Source organism: Miniopterus natalensis, chromosome 2, assembly GCF_054644295.1.
Source record: "Miniopterus natalensis isolate mMinNat1 chromosome 2, mMinNat1.hap1, whole genome shotgun sequence".
NCBI lineage: Eukaryota > Metazoa > Chordata > Mammalia > Chiroptera > Miniopteridae > Miniopterus > Miniopterus natalensis.
Genome location: NC_142082.1, coordinates 145,236,004 through 145,254,332, shown reverse-complemented (window position 1 = coordinate 145,254,332; position 18,329 = coordinate 145,236,004). Strand labels below are relative to the sequence as shown.

Sequence of the window (18,329 nt, the reverse complement as noted above, 5' to 3'; positions counted from 1 at the left end):
GGCAATCTATTTATAAAAACAGCAACAGAACTTTTACTTCTACCAATAGTTTCATTACACTCAACTTATTAAATACCAATAATAAAACTGAAATGGATATGAAACTCAGAATTTCAACTGTTGTTTTAATGGAATCATTTACATGCTGCTAAGGTCTGAATATTTGTATCCCCCCACCCACCCAATTCATACGTTGAAATCCCAACCCCTAATGGCAATGGTATTAGTAAGTGGGGCCTTTGGGAAGTGCTTAAAAGTCATGTGAGTGGAACCCTCATAAACTGAATTTATACCTTACAAAAGAAGCTCCAGAGAGATACCTAGTCCCTTATACCATGTGAAGATGCAAGAGGAAGTCTGCAACCCAGAAGAGGCCCTCACCCAAATATGGTAGCACCCTGATCTTGGACTTCCAGCCTCCAGAACTGTGAGAAATCAATTTCTGTTGTTGATAAGCAACCCAGTTTGCAGTACTTTGTTATAGCAGCCTGAGCATGCTCTGTTTTCAGTTACTATTGCAGGCCCTGGAAATACTTTCTAGTTCAGATTGTAAAAAAATTATTAGTGATTTGATTGCCTGTCAGCAGCTGATCAACAAAAGAAACTTCTAGGAAACTTTCATATGCAATTCCTTCATTATGGACCTATCCAGAAAAAGGCTTGTTTTCCAAACACCATTCACTGATGAACAAATAATCCTATATATATATATTGTTGTTTACCAGGTAAATTGAAACCAAAGATGAAGTCACCCATACTTGTAGGTCTTATAATACAATCTGCCTCATATGCTTCAGATGGTCTCAAAAATTTCTGTGCAGGGTCTGCAACAGTGACTGAGTGCCAAGAGTCCATGAAGCACGTCACCTCATACTATGCTCTATGATGACCAGTAACCTAATTATTAAAACAAATTATTCTGTAAAGGTTTAAATGAATAAAGAATAAAACATTTCCAAATTGAAAGGCAAGCCAGAAATCCTCGGCAGAAAACAGCAATTAAACTGAAAATAGAAAAAAAATTTCAAATGTAATATAATTATGGAAAATTAGACTTCATGAAAATTATGCTCTAAGGGTGAAATTAATTTTCCTAATGTAGCATCATCCTCTTAACAGAGCTTGCACTGTTACATATGGCAAGATCACATATACAGTGTGGGGCAAAAGTAGGTTTATAGTCGTTTGTATGGAAAATAATAAAATAATAAACAAGAATATAAGAATAAATTCTATGTTTCACGTACTCACAACAGTAAACCTATTTTTGTCCCACCTTGTATGTTGAAAAAAATGATAGACTATAATTGACAAACCATATTTAACTATGAAATAAGGAGATTCAAGTTGCCATTACATTCTAAAATAGGTAGTAAGATTGGGGAGTTCCAGTTCTGGGTAAAATAGGGTAAGCACATTCCACCCTGTTACTCTCACTGAAACTATAAAAACCAGACAGAATAAATGGAGCAGCTAATTGAAAATTCAAAAGTTAATAATAGCAGGTGGATTGGGGAAGACCCCAGAACCTGATATTTTATCAAACTGGCAGTGAGTTTCTAATTTTTTTCCCCCCATCCAGTTGTGCCCCAGCCTGGACTCAAGGCTGAAACCTGGAAAGTGGCCATTAGTAACAACAAAGGAGAGAGCGAGAGCTCTAGGAAAAGCTCTCTAGCTCTGTCCAAGGAGTGGGAAAGGGGACTCGTAATACTCAGAAAAAGTGAGGGAAATCTCTCTTTTTCCTCTGTTCTTCATTTTTCATGTCCTAGTTTCAAGTAATCCTATGGTGGTGATGGCTACAAGAGTGGCAGCAGCAGGGTAAGCAGGAGCCTAAAATTCTGAGGGAGAGTCCATCCTCACTGATTGAAGCAACTCTAGCCTAATCTCAATGATTTTTTCTCTCTCCTGTTTTTCTGTCACTTGGCTCCACATGCAATTGTGGAAAGTACACACCACAGTGGAGTAAATGAAGACCAAGCTTTCTAGCCAGAGGACAGAAAAGATGTCCCAGGAATCTAGAAAATATGGATATAACGGAGAGGAAAGAGCTTAAGAAAGTAACCTATAAATTGTTTATAAACTCCTAGCTTACCCTTGAACTTCGCATATACAAATTTGACCATAAGCAACATGCCATAGGTTCTGAAAAATAAATATAGGAATAAACTCTCATGTGGGTTACATGTTGGCTGCTGGGTAGCGTACATATGGAAAAAATCCAAATAGCACCGCAAAAGTTTTGAAAACAGAACTGAGATTAAAATGACAACCTACAGAAAGGTGGTTGGAACTTGTGGCCTCAACCTAATTGCCTGCCAAAACAAAAATATGATCATTCTCCATAGCACTTAAACAAGACACTAAATTTCATAACATAAAGTTCAAAATGTCCAAAACACAATCCAAAACTACTTGGTATAGAGAGAACAAGGAAAATGTCAAACTCATGGGGGAAAACAAAACCAACAGAAACCAGTATCAAGATGACAGATATTAGAGCACTAGGTGAATTATCTGACAGATTTTAAAACAAGCATAAAAATGCTCCAACAAGTAAGAGCAAATATTCCTGAAACAAGAAGAAAGCTAGGAAAATCATAGCAAAGAAATAGAAGGTACAAAGAATTACCATATGAAAATTTTAGAACTGAAAAATGTAAGATCTGAAAAAGAAAACATACTAACAGACTACATAGCAGAATAGAAAGTCAATGAACTTGAAGAGAGATGAACAGAAATTACCCAATCTGAACAGTATAGAGAAGAAACATTTTAAAAAAATTATTAGTGCCCCAGGGATACCAAAACCCTAACATTCATGTTAAGAGCCCAAGAAGGAGAGGAAAATGAGTGGAGTATGAGGAGGAAGAAACAACAGTAATGGCTAGAAATGTCCCAAATTTGATGTAAGACATAAACCTCTAGATTCGAGAAGCTCACAAACCCCAAACGGTATACCTTCCAATTAAATCCATGCCTAGACACATCACAATGAAACTGCTGAAAATCACAAAGGAAAAATCTTGTAAGAAGACTGAAAAAAACAATGTATTATATTTATGAGGGGAAAGTAGGTTAATTACTTGAATAACTATTGATTTCTCATCATAAACTATGTAGTCTAGAAGGAAGTGAAACAATATTCTTAAGTGCTAAGACAGAAAAGAACTATAACCCAAAATCTTGAATCTACTGAAATTATCCTTAAGGAATAAATGTGAAATAAAAGACATTCTCAGTTGAGGGAAAACCATAAAATTAGTTGTCAGCTCTAAAAGAATTGCTAAATGAAGTTATTCAGTAAGAGGAAATGGAACATGAGGAATAATGGAAGAGCAACACAAGTGGTAAATATCTGGGTAAATATAATGAACTATTCTGTTCTTGGATTCTTTAAAATATGATTGGCAATTAAAAGCAAATATTACAACGCTTTCTAATAAGGCTTCCAATACATGCAGATGTAACACAAGACAATTACAACATAAAGGGGGAAGGGAAAAGGGTCTTATATGATGGTAAGATTTCTGTATTTCACTGAAATAGTAAAATATTGATTCTAGGATGAAAATTAAGTATATATATTATAATCCCTAGGGCAACCACCAAAATGTTTTACATATAGGCAAAAACAAAATACATTAAAATGGAATACTAAAAAATGTTCAAATAACCCAAAGAAAAAGAGGATACAGAACATAACCAGAGTAAGCAAACAGAAAATAAAATGGTAAATCTAAACTCAAATGTATCAATAATTAAAATATGTGAGATGCAGTGAAAGCATTATAGCATTACAGAGCTTACACGAGAAAAGGTCTCAAATCAATGAGCTGAACTTCTACATTCAGAAACTAAAAAGCAAAATATATACAAAGCAGGCAGAAGGAAGGAAACAGCAGATATCAATGCAATTGAAAACAGAAAAATGGAGAAAGATCAATGAAACCAAACGCTTTCTTTGAACAGATCAATAAAATGTAAACCTCTAGCAAGACTGATTAAGTAGAATAGCAATGAATAGCCCTAGTAGTATTTAAAGAAATTGAATTTATATAAAAGTCTTCCAAAAAGGAAATTTCCAGGACCAGATAATTTCCCTGGTGAATTTTACTGAACATTTAAAGAAGAAATAACACCTGTTCAATATAATCTCTTCCAAAAAATGGAGGATAAATACTTCCCAACTCATTTTATGAGTCCTGCATTACCCTGATACCAAAACCAGATGAAGATAGTACAAGAAAAGAAAAAACTGATATGCTGGATTTCACAAAAATATAGTAATACAATCTGCCAGTTATAGAATTAAGTCACGGGGCTGTAATGTACAGCACAGAGGATTATAGTCAATAATATAACTTTTTATGATGACAAGGAGTACTAGACTTACTGTGGTGATCACAACATAAGGTATATAAAGGTCTAAAAGGAATGTAATATTGTATGTCAACTCAACAACAAAAAATTTAAAACCTATAGTACATTCATCCATACAGTGTAATACCACTCAGCCATAAAAAAGAAGGAACTAGTGTTTCGCTCAACAACTTGGATAAATTTTAAAGGCAATATATTTAGAGCTTCGGAGTTTGTGAACACATGGAGATGTGGGAAGAGTGGTGGGCACCTGGAGAGGTCATGGAAGCTCTGAGCCTCTTCCCACATACCTTGCCCTATGTCTCTCTTCCATCTGGCTGTTCCAGAGTTTTATCCTTTTACAATAAATCAGTGATCTAGTCTTGACAAATTACACAAATAAGGCTTTGCAAAGAGAGCCAGTGGATCCTTCAGTCAGGAACCCCAACCAATGAAATGCAATTCAATTAAAAAAGACATGTATTGAGTAAAAAATAAAATAAAATAAAGGCAATATACTCCGTGAAAGCTAGTGTCCAAAGGTTTCAGACCACACAATTGCATTTATGACATTCTCAAAAGGTTAAAGCTCTAGTGATGAAGAACTATTATCAGTGGTTGCCTGGGATAGGAAAGGTTTGACTACAAAGATAGCATGAGGGAGCTTTTTTGGGGATGATGGAACCAATTCTAAATCCTAACTTTGGTGGTGGTAATACAAATCTATATATGCACTAAAATTCACAAAACTACACACCCCAAAACGGCCAATTTAATTGTATGTTAATAAAATTTAAAAATGGTTTTAGAAGTAAAGACTAAAATGAGAGCAATTATGGGCTAGAATATAAACTGTTAATGTTTTCAACAAAGGTACTTTTTGACTGACAATTTCAGTCTCAGTCTTTCCGATGGTTCTATACCAATACGATGGTGGTAACCAAACACATTGAGGCCATCCAAATTACATTACCACAGATAAGATTGAAGAGATATTTGAATTTTCTGTCTCCAGTTCTCCTGCACTTCTATAGCACCGAAAGGTCTGACAGACAACACATTATCAATAGCGTGAGACACAGAAGTTAAAAGCAACAGGCACAATTTCACAGCCCCACTAAATTCTAAGCAGAGTTGTAACAGATCAGAGTTCCAATATTCTAGTGATGGTATGGAGCTGGCCAGTTTTTCATTGTTGGAGGAAGCCAGGCACTACTCTTGGCTCCCATTTGGGTTACATGCTTACGTAACAGCTGTCTATTCTATGAGAAGAACATACCTACAATGCAATACTTTATTTTTAAAAAAAGAGTGCCTTTTTTGTTTCTGAACATTACCATAAAGAGCTTGATAGAGAAATCATAATATATGCAGGCTTCCACTATTCCTCCAAATGAAACAATTATAGAATAGTATATTATATGGCCTCCAATAATTTCAATGTATATTTATGCAATTCTTCTCTAATAACCCCACTCCTGCTTAATAAGGTGTGGAGGAGGGAATAGGAGGAGCTGATTACATCATCTTCATTTGTCCTTAAGATTCTCATTTCCATTTTCTCATCCCCATTTACTAAAGCACTATGACATAACTAATTTAAATAGTAAAGAAGCAAACCTAAAGCTCTTACATTTTGGTTTCTTTCCATTAGCAATTCCTCAATGTCTATTACAGGTCACTTGAAGGGAAGAGTTACAAGTGTAGAAAAGTAAAGTGTACATTCAGAAGATTAAGCCTATGCCTATTAGAAACAAAAAGCAAAAGAACAGTGAAGCATTAGAGACTCATCTCACAACCAAACCCCTTGAAAAGGCTAGAGGCACCCTGGGATCAAGAGCACTGTACCCTCACATCTGGGAAGCATAGCCAAGGGAAGAGAGGAATCCTAGATGGAAGTATGGAAGGAGAGAAAGAACTGGTGTCCTTTCACCCTTTTCTTCTAACCCAAAACAAAAAACTGTCAACTCTGTCTTTAACTTCACCCTGGTCTACCTTGGCAAGATTCATGAACTGAAATGGCAATCTGTCTACCTGCCTTCCCAAAAAAGAGATGGGGAAATTAGGCAAGGCACAGGAAATACTTGCAAACAAACAAACCCTAAGAATTAAAGGAGAGGAATTAGTGACAATAAATGACCACAAGCAAATACTTGTTACAGAGAAATGGAAACGGATTTTATCTATGACAGGAAAAAAAGTATTGCTCTGTTCTGTTTAAACAAGATTTTAAAAACCTTACATTACAGAATTTCAACTCCAGAAATTAGTCTTTTTTGCACAGATGCTAAATGTCACTCTGACTGGTACCTCAAGGAATGCTACTTCCTTGGTACTAATCCCTTCTAAATTGGTACAAGTTGCTACAGCAAAGCTAACATTGAAAATAAAAAGCAATTGTGTTGTACAGTAGACAGGGTTTTCACTCTGTTTACTCTAGCTACGTCTATTATCTGAATTTCTTAAACTCATCCTAGGTAGCTATCTCAGATAGAGATAAATACAATTTTGTTACATAAGTATATAATCAATGTGTTCTCAAATGAATATTTCACAATTTAAAGAGGTATTTTACAATTCTACTCCTATGAAACGCAACTACATATTCTAATCTGGAACATGTTATTACACAGTATGAAAACTTATTTTTTAAAAAACAATATTCTTGAATATTAGCATCAGGCATGGGCAGATATTGGATTTCTAAATGTAATCTTATTATAAATGCTTTGAATATTCCAGCAGCTGAATTTTTGGTTATACTTTTCATACCATGTTTAGCTATTACTTCTGACACATAATACGTTCTCTAATTTAGCTCTTACAATATTTTGTACAATTGTCTCCATTTTCCATACAATGAAATTAAGTAACTTGTCCAAAGTCACAAAGCCAGTAGTAAGTATCCCTATGCCAGAAAATAAAAACTATTAATTCAAGTCACTAGATATTAAAAGTATTCAAACAGAAGTGGTAACACTCTTAAAGATCCAATGACTGTGAGTTATTAAGCTGTTAGCTCCCTTGGTCACTGTATTACCAGGATCCAGCACCATGTCTTCAAATGAGTGCCTAATAAACAGTTCTGAATGAATGACTTATGTGTAACAACCATAGGTAATATTTACTCAGCACATTTTATTTGTCATGGTTCTAAACGATACACACATGCACGCGCACACACAAATGCTCCATGGAGAACAAATGAACACTTCCGCAATGAATGGGAAGACAGAGGTTCTCAGCAGAGAAACGGTAACTATAAAGAAAGAAACAAATGGAAATTTTAGAACTGAAAAATACCATATCTGAAATAAGGTCTTAATACAGAATGCAAATGCAAAGGAAAAGTTAGTGAATGTGGATACATCAATAGAAATTAGCTAATATGAAGAACAGAGAAATAAATGACTGAAAGAAAATGAAAAGTCTCGGGGTCCTGTGGACAACATCCAAAATTCTGTTGATGTCATTTGAGTTCCAGAAAAATACAGGTACAGAAAAAATAAGGCCCCAATATCTCTGAAACTTGGTGAAAGGCATAAATTTAAAAATTCACAAAATTCACACATACCAAATATGATTCACTCAAAAAAGATGAACATGCCCTGAGAAATCATAATCAACTGCAAGAAAGCAAAGATAAATTTTAAAAAGACCTTTAAGGTAGATAGAGAAACACACCATACAGGGGAAATTAATGACTCAAATTACTGCAAACTGCTCATCAGAAACAATGGAATCCAAGAAGACAGCAGGACATCTTTAGTGCTAAAGAAAAGAACGTTAAACCAGAATTCTATATCCAATGAAGCAATCCATCAGAAACAAAAGTGGAAAAGACATTTCCAGTTAAGAAAAACAAAGAATTTATCGGCAGGGCTACTTTAAAAGATATGCTAATAATGGAAGTTCAGGCTGAAGAGAAATGATACCAGAAAGAAAACTGAGATTTTATTAATAAAGAACAAGAAAAATAGTAAACTGCTAGGTATATACGAGACTATTTTTCTCCTAAGTTCTTTTAAAAATGTATGATTAATGAAAGTCAAAATTATATAATTGTTGATGGGGTTTTCACTGCATGTATATATAGTACATCTGACAACTATAACATAAAGGTCACTGGAGGCACTGGGGGGGGGGTAGTTGTAGGGCTTCTACATTTACTTCAAGTGGTAAATATTAAATAGACTGAATGTTTAGGTATATATAGTATAATTCCATAGCAGCAATCAAAAGAGAGATTGTCAGATTGGATTTTTTAAATGACTGAATTACATGCTGTCTACAAGGAACTCACTTTAAATATAAAGACACAGATAAAAGTATGAAAAAGATACGCCATGCAAATAATAATCCAAGAAAGCAGGAGTGGCTATCAACATGAAATATATCTTAAGCTTCTCTTAAGGGCTTCATTGGATTTGTTTCTCCACCTTTAATTTTAGTTTTACCTAGTTCTATAGCAGTTTTGAAACAATAAAATTATTTTGTTTCATGCATCTCCCTCATATTAGCCACAAGGTATTTGGTGTCTAAGTAACTGGACATGTACAACAGTTCCTAAAGAAACATGGCCTAGAGCTGTCCTATCTGAAGGCTTTTCTATGACAAGGTTTTGAGGTGAATGATAGCTTACAAATTTTTTAAGTTATTAATATTTTATTCCCCATTAGAACAGTAGTTTAAAGAAACAATTTTCTTGATAGGCCATCTAAGCATACAAAATAGTATTACAATTATATTTACATTAACGGATCATGTATCATTTGTAAGCTGTTTCACTGAAAACAGCTTTCAAAGCAGTGTTGCTGTGGCTGCTCTCTTTAATGTTTATATTTGTTTTTGTTTACTTTAAGCTGCTGAACTACTACTGTGGTTGGGATATTGAGCCTGGCAGGCAGCAAAGTGTACACAAGACTGCAGGAAAGTAGGCCCCATGGCGATTGTGGTATTTCATCAAGCAGACGCTGGGGAATATGTGTGACATGAAGAGACATTGACTTAAAATGAAATCATCACAAGGGCTTATGGCTGTGCAGAAGGGCCTAGCTTTGTTCCCTGTGTTTATGTAGGCTCCACCATCATGCTGAATTTTATCAACACTGTGACCTCTCCAGGGTCTTCTTAGTTTAATATTCTCTCCATTATGGACAAACGTAGGCCGAATTTTTATTAAGCAGAAATGGGTCAATAATGGAGTTTCAGATGTTTGTGTTTGTTACTAAGTAGAATATTGTGTTTTATATTTCAATCAGAGGGCTTCTTATTTTCAGTGAAAGTTTCTAAATCATTGGAATCGAGGGCAAGAATCACTTATTATTATTTGTGATACCATTGTTTTCCAAACTTATAAGTACACAATACGTTTTCTTACTTATTAATACCATGATAGATATTTCTGTATCAGAATAGTAGGCTATGTCTGGGATTTTACAAATGAAATCAGGATAAAATACTAAGAGCAATTTATTTTGTTAATTTTCCTTATGGTAGGTGCTGTGTGGTGAGGCAGTGTGGAAGAAAACTTGGATTCTAAACCTAGTTCTAATACCTACTAGTTCTCTGATGCTTTAGATAAGTCATTAAACTTTAATGAGCTTCATTTTCTTCTGTTTCAAAAAACAGCTTTAACCATCTATCTAAGAATGGGTTTTAGAATTAGAAATCATGATTATAAAGTACCCTCCTAGTGCCTGGCAAATGACAGGTGTTGAATAAATGGTAAGAATTATTTTTATGTTGCACATATTGAGTGTTTCTGCTGCTGAAAGTAGGATCTAATGAATATAATTTGATTACATTATTCTGGTTTCTCCAAGCTGTTTTCTCAATCCTTCTTTTTCCTGGATGGTATGATCTGAGGTTGAATGTTATTTTCATCACCTTTGTTTCCTATAACATTTTCCTTATGAACCTTTACTTACCTTACTGAACTGGACAAAAAGCACTAATCAGGAACCCTGAAATAATTTACCTCCTTCTTTCTTCCCCATGTCTCTCAAAACCCTTTTTAGAATTATTAAAATATTTTTAAAAATGAAAAACACTTCACAGAGAAGTATTTTTAAAACTACCTGTATTGTAAAACAATTTCTGTAGTGAATATATTATTTTAAATCCCAAAGGTGGTGATATCTCTAAAAATAAAACTTTTTTAACTAAAAAAAAAAAAAAAAAAGACACATTAAAATACCATACCCCATTCCTGGTGCAAAAAGTAGAGTTGGAGAAATAGGACACAAGAGATGAACAGTAAGATAGCATATGCTAAGTGCCAAATATAAGGTATAGGCATTTTTCAGGATTAATTTAGTCAGAATGAATTCATTTAGGACAGCAATAGGAGATAAGGCCAAAGACATAATTATAAGCCCAAATGTAAAGGAACTTTAAGTCCAAGGTAGGGCTTAAAACTGTTTTGTAAAAAGTAGAGAATCACTAAGGAAAAGTGTCTCTCGCCTCCATTTACCTATTTTGAGAGTGGTTTCTGAGATGCTTAAATTGGGAGTTTTGAAGATAATGTATCAGCACAAAGTGAAGGAAGAGAGGAAAGTATAGAAAATAAGTTAGGAAAACATGGAAAGAACACTGGGGAGCAATAAAGAAGGCCTGATTAGGACTCAGCTTCCCAAGAACAAAGGCCATGTTTCATTCCCAGACCTAATAGACACAGATAATAAAAAAAACTGGAACACAGGATTATGGGTAGGGAGAGTGCCTACTTCATATCAGGCAATAACTAAATACTCTGGCATGCCTTTGCACGATTAATCCTCAAAATACCATACCACAGTATATTTCAAAAACTATACCACCACCATTGAACACTAGAATACCACATTAAAAAGGCTTGAAATCACTCACTAAAATGGAGCTAACTTAAGAATATGAAGCACAGAGATAGAGTTAGCTGCTATTACCACTGGACTTAGGTAAATGCTACTTAGTTAAAATAGGTGAGAATTTTGGGACACTGACTAAGTCACCTATAAAAGGTTACAATCAGTATATGGGACAACCAGAATTCAAAGCCAGGTGTGACTGACTCCAACGCCTACATAAAATAGTGAACTAATTTTTATTTTGTCAAAATTATATTAAAAAGACTCCCCTAAAAGTACATCTGAGCACTCCAAGGATAAAAAGGAGAATAAGGAAAAGATTAGTCTTAGCACTATTAGAGATGTGAGCTCAAGGTTTAAACAAAAATAGTTGAAAACATATTTCATCACCAATTTTCACTAAGTTTTGGTGTAATAACCTTCTATAAGAAACAAGTTAGTATAATTTAATGCGCGCGCGCACACACACACACACACACGACACCATGTCTCTATATGTTGCTATTCTACCTGAAGTGCTGGAGCCCAAGTTGGTAAGCAAAATGCCATAATAAGGATGGTGAGTAAGCCCAGAGTGAGGTACTCGAACTCAAGCAGAAAGGTGAGATCCTTAGCATGAGGTCTGAGAAGTCTGGAGTGCAACATGCATCTTTGGCACAAGGTGTCAGAGCCTAAGTAGAGTGAAATTGTTATGTAACACAATGGAGGGAGCAACAGTGGCAATGGAAAACAGATACAGAGGATTGATCATATAGGTAAATAAACTAAGGATAACGGGAGTCAGGTTTCTCCTTGTAAGAAAAGGGAGTTATAAATTTGAGAGAGAGAAAACTATAAACACTGTGGATTGAAATTGGTACCAACTCATGGTTTTTCTAGACACAGATGTAGAAATGAATATAGCACCTAAATCTTGGTTTCCAAATACCTTTCTCTACTAAAAAAACAAAACAAAACCAAAAGCTCCTTGAATAATGGTTGATTCTAGGGCAGTGACAGGGAAAGTATAGGTGAGCCTGGAATATTTTCTGGTGTCAAAAAGGAAGTGTTCAAAGCAAGTAAAAACACAGAAACTACCTTGAAAGGGCTTTCACTGGGAAAACCTGAGACAATTTGAGAATGAATAAATAGCAAGTTTGATAAGGAATGGATTACTTATACAGTCTCAAAATACTTCCCCACATTTATTTAATTACTAAGAGGGGAAAAAATCTTTACAGTAAAGCAGCTTGGGAGACTTTGCTTTAATCAAGTGATCAAAGTGCATATCATCAGCAATGAAACAAACAGAAATTGTGTATGCCATCTGATAGGATGCAATAAGAACACAACATGATTATAGTGATACTCCTGCCAAAAGATGCACAATCTGAATCCAACCGTAAGGAAATATCAGACAAATTGAGAGACATTTTACAAAAAACTAACCTGTAATATTTTAAAGTGTCAAGGTAAGGAAAATCAAGACTGAGGTATTATCCTACATTGAAGGAGTGTAAAAATACATTACAATCAAAAGCAAAACAGAATTCTGAATTCCTTTTGTTACAAAGGAAGTTACTGTGGAAACTGGCAAAACTTGAATGAAACCTTAGGGTTAGGTGGTAATAATACAGCAATGTTAATTTCCTGATTTTGATATAGTTTATGTAACAGACAGTCCTTGACCAAATGCATCTTCGACATACTCTCAAATGGTTGGAAGGGCGAGTTCTTTGTACTTCTATTTGGGACTTAAGCAGGATGTTGTCTGCAACTTACTCTCAAATGATTCCGGGAGAAAAGTTCTTTGTATTATACTTGCAACTTTTCTAAAAGTTTAAGTTTGTTTATAAAAAAAAAAGAAAAAGAAAAAGATTACCTACAATATTCACTTACAGCATCTAAAACTAGCATGTAAGCAAAACAGTACTCCTTTCAAACAAAGAATACATGTGTTTCCTATTCTTGGTATAGTAGTCACCCCTTACCCACAGAGGACATGTTCCAAGATCCCCAGTTGATGCCTGAGACCATGAATAGTACGAAACCCTATACATACTGTTTTTTCCTATACATACATGCCCGTGATAAAGTTTAATTTATACATTAGGCACAGTCGGAGATTAACAATAATAAAATAGAACAATCACGGTATACTGTAATAAAAATTATATGAATGTGGTCCCTCTCTTAGCAAAATAGCACTACTTTCTTTTTCCATCTTCATAATTTCACAAACAGAAGATTCGTTCTTACTGTAGACCTTAGCATACAATTTTTTTTCTCACCTTAGTCCAGAACTTTCACGTTTTCGCTTAAAGGAAGCACTTTGTGGTTTCTCTTTGTTATATTGTTTGGCATATCACTGCTCTTGCACCTTGAGGCCATTATTAAGTAAAATAACTTTTCCAAGTTAAACGGAGCATTGTGATACCCCGAATGATCTGATAACCAAGACAGCTACTAAGTGACTCACCACTGGAACCGCTGGCAGAGTGTATACAGTGTGAATACTTTGGGATGGCTCATGTCCTCAGCAGGGCAGAGAGGAAGAGCAAGAGATTTAAACTTAAGAACTGTTTACTTCTGGAATTTTCCACTTAATATTTTTGGACCACAGTTGACTATAGGTAACAAACTGCAGAAAGCAAAACCGTGGATAAGGGGGGACTATTGTATAAAAAAAGACTACTTTATTATTAATGAAATTCTTAATGCCTTTGATCTATATCTGCACTGTCCAAAACAGTAACCATTATTCTGGCTGCAGTGGACATATTTCAAGTGCTCCACAGCCACCTGTCACTGTCAGCTACTGTATTAGGCAGTATAGATATAGAACACTTCCAAAAATTACAGAAAGGTCTACTACTAGATAACACTGATATGGAGTTTGGGAGGCCAATTGACATTATGAATAACTAAAGGCCAAAGAGTCCTATGGACTTTGGACTAATATACCCAACATTGCAAGGCTGCTGAAAAGATCAAATAAAAATGTATGTAAAATGTCTAGGACAGAACATTTGGCACACAGTAAATATCTGATAAACATTAGGTGTATTCTTTAATGCGGGTGGATAATTTCCTAATCTTACTATCCTGCTTATTCAAAAGGTCAACACTGACCCTACTGACTACTCCCCCCTTGAAACACAGGCCTACCTTGGAGGTTTGTGGGTTTGGTTCCTGACCACAGCAATAAAGAAAGTCATAATCGTTTTGTGGGTGGAGGATCTTTTTCTTCAATTTGTAAAGAACAACTGTGAAGTGCAATAAAGCAAAGCACAATAAAATGAGATATGCCCATACTCTATCCTTTGGTGTCTGTAATACCACTCATCTTCCTACTTCTCTGACTTTCACAGTATTCTTTGGGAGCTCATATTGCTCCAGCAAACTTTTTTTTATGTTAGAAGCCATTATGATTCCATTCTAGCATCTCTTTTTTTCCAAGTTATATCCCCTTCCCTAGGCAATTCCACCTATATAGTTTCAACTACCTATGTAAGTGACTTGAACTTTCTATTTCCAAACCTTCCTCTATTCTGAATTTTAGAACCATGTATCTAATTGCCTACAATCATTTCACCCTGAAAGTTCCAAAGGCATGGTCAAACCCAATGTCAGAATCAAAAGAACCATGGCTCTTATTTGGTACCACCACCATCCCAGTTGTTTAACTCAGAAGCCATCTTTGAAATTTTTCTCTCCCTCCCTCCGATCCATCAACTGAGACCTATTGATCACAAATCCTATTCACTGTTGCCCATCTCCACATTTCTCATCCTAATCCAAGCTGATTTTCCCACATCCATTCTTACCTCCTCTCCTCCCTTTCAATACATAGCACCACAATACTAGTTCTGCCTTCTGGGACTATCAAAATTCAATCTAGTTTGGCTTCTAAACATTTTAAACAGTAAGTTAGTTATACCATTCTCTACTCTTAGCTAAGCATTCTTACTTCCTTCTAGTCTTACATATCTGTTTCAAGGTCACATTCTGTCATACTCTCCTCTAAAAATGTGGACCCCCCCCACTGAACGTAAAGCATGGATTGAAGTAACTTAGTAGTTCATGCAAAAACTGAGACTTGCATAGTCTAAAGTTTCAAACTATAATTACTACTGTTAATGTTCTTAAAATGTTTCCAGCTCAAAGGATAATGAGTTTTACTGTGGTTGAGAAGGGAAGCCATTTGAGAAATGACAAGACTGACAAATTTTAACAGGATAACTCTCGCTGTTGAGACTATAGGTGAACAAAGGCCAGTGAGACTTTTTAGGAAGCTATTTTGCAAGGGAGAAATGATGATAGTGTTTTCACATTTTATATTGAAACTTTATGTGCCTAAGTACTAGTAATTAACAAAGCCACAACTTAAAAAAAACACACAAAAAACTATAAGGACAATGCAAAGATGAGTTTGTTCTTGGGAACAGCAACAGATGATACTGGGCATTTTAACTCTGGGCTCTACTCTATGCTACTAACAGTTATCAAGATAAGGTGCAAGGCTATTATTTTATTCTTCAGGACAGAGGACATAATTAAGAATGCAGGTTTTAAGCTTCTTTATTTCATGAGTCAAGATTCAATTTACATCACTAAAAGACAAGGGCAAGCATGGCAAAGCTTGCTAAAAAAGTTACAATGAATGAACATCCTAAAAAAGGATAACCTTGTATTACTTTTATGTCTGCTACTCTCTTATTCTCTTGAGTTCAGTATTAGGTTGATGAGTAGTATAATATTGAACACTCTTACTTATTACTAAAAGATGCTATTGATGGTGAATCAATGATATCATATAATGGCACTGATCCTCTCTCTCCGCTAATTACCAGCACAGCTTTTTCAAGAAAATTGCCTAAGCATTGGTTAGGGCCCAGAGAATGTTGGGGAAGTGAGTGAGTGACCCCTGAAGAGTTTCATTCAGTCTTAACCCAAGAACCAATTTACCATCACTGAAAAACATACAAAAAAATTCCCCTTAAAAATTTTCCCCAATACATTAGGAATATTTTTTTATTTTCCTCTGCAGTTTTCTTCCCCCCTGACGTACTAAAGAATGTCTTTACAGCATGAGTACACCAAGAGTAAGCAACCAACCAAATGTTGCCCCACTAAATCTCAAAATGTAACTCAAATTCTCAGGCAAAAGGGTCGCTATTTGAATGTGAAACAAAGTGATTGATATACTTGCAAGCACACACAAAAAAGCGAAAAAGTGCAGCAACAATAAGAATTGCTAATTAAAAAAAACCTCTTATAGTGCAGAAAAATAATATAAAGTAAATTCAGATTATCTTTGGTATGGCAATATGAAACAAAAAAATCCAAAGACAATTTCAAAATTTCATTCCTTTTGCCCAATAAATTAAAACGACGAAACAAAAGTCCCACAAACATTTTATTGCAGCTTTTAACCAATAACAAAAAAGTGAGATGATGAAGCCAACTGCCAAAGAAACAGGAACGAGAAAGCAATGATCAGGAAACTTCATTATACATGAAAAATTTAATACTATTACCAGTAAAATACAAACACCACCTGTTACTTAAGAATATTTTGCCCTCAATATTCAGCTGCCAAGCTAAGTAGTCACTTGTATGAATTAACTTTTCTTTTAAAAATTGAAAAATACTTTATAACATGCTTTTTCCAAAATTCCGTGAAAATTCCCAAATTGGGGAAAAATGTTAAGATCAGCATCTACTAGCTAATTAAACCTTTCTGATCATGTTCGCTTAAATATCTCAGTTCACTGGCAGTATGATAAAGACGATCGTGAAAATGTAATCCAAAATGAATGAAAAACGCTCAACTCGGAGACATTGTACGTAATGCGGTATAGAAATATATCGGGAGTATTTTAAGGTTCAACATGTGAATCTGTGCAGGTTTTAATCAACTCCTCAAAAAAAGACGTTTACTTTTTTAAAACAAGTTTTCAAAACGTGTGTCGGTGGCCAGCCCGCCAGCAACCTGAGCGTCTCCCGCGGCTCCGAATCCCCAGGTCGGAGGAGGAGCGACTGCTTTCGCTAAGTAGAGACCTCCCGGCCCTTTTGTAGTCAGCCCAGGAAACAAACGGGTTTCAAACTTTGGGGGTCGGAGAACAGTTTGAAATTCAGAGCCTGGGGTGGACGCCGACGCTGGAAGGAAGCGCCGGCCCTTCCCCATCCGTGCGCTGGAGGTCACGGCGCAGTAAAGTTTGGTTTCACTAGCGGGCTCCGACGCCACCGACAAAAGCAAAGTCTCCCAAGTCGAGCGGACACCGGGGTCGGGGAGCTCCCGGAAGCCCGGCGGGACACGTTCCCGCCGCAGGGAGGGGCCCTACGTGTGGGGGCCCCGCCGCGGGGCCTCCCGCCCGCACGCCCCCACCCCTATCCCGCGCTCGGCGGCGACGCGCTGGGCCGGCCGCGGCGGCGGGAGGGAGGCGGGTAGGCCACAAGGAGGAAATGGGACAGGGCGCCGACAGCGAGGCGGCGGCCGCCGGGGCCGGGCCTCCTCCGGGGCAGCGGAACCCTCCTCGTCGCTGCTCCCCCCCGCCTCGAGACGCGGCTCCAACTTTCCTGCACGCGCAGGACGCCGCCTGGGCCGCGCGAGGTCCCGAAACTTTGTCCGCCCTCCCGTCGCCAGCCTGGAACCCCCACCGCGCCCCGACAGCTGCGCGAGGTCCATCCACCCGAGGTCGGCCCGTGTTTACCTCAGGCCGAGGTCGAGGCGCTTGCTCCGGCGGCCCCACTGCAGATCCCTAGGTCCCCGTCACGCCGCCGCCAAGTTCCCCAACAGGGACTCCTTCGTCCGCTGTGAGATGTTCCGGGGGTCCCCGGGGCGCTGGCTCCGTCGGCGGGGTCGGGAGGCGGCGGCAGGGAAGGGAGCGGACCGGAGCTGAGCTGCTCCGCGCGGCTTGCGCCACCGCTGCTCCCCCTCCCCCCGCCTCGCCTGGCCTCCTCCCTCCCTTCGGGGCCCCTCTACCCCTCCCTCCCTCGGCTCAGCTCCGCCGCGCCGCCACTAGTCGACACGCCACGGTGACGACGGCGGCGGCCGGACCAGCTGCACGCTCCCCGCTCGCTCGCTCGCTCGCTCGGGCTCCGCGTGCACCGCTGCAGAGCTGCACGGCACCGCAGGGG

The 18,329-nt window shown here is 37.4% G+C and overlaps 1 protein-coding gene across 3 annotated transcripts in view; it reads right to left on the bottom strand.

Annotated features, from left to right (window-relative positions):
* The window catches only part of SCAF11 (SR-related CTD associated factor 11), a 71,346-nt gene extending 53,287 nt beyond the window's left edge, over positions 1–18,059 (bottom strand). Inside the window, exon 1 of one of the 3 annotated variants that reach the window (XM_016201171.2) lies at positions 17,903–18,059. The gene's annotated coding sequence lies outside the window, so the exon portion shown is untranslated. The remainder of the gene's footprint in view (positions 1–17,902) is intronic. The other 2 variants (XM_016201168.2, XM_016201170.2) reach the window with 2 other exon arrangements.
* Between the last annotated feature and the right edge of the window lie 270 nt (positions 18,060–18,329).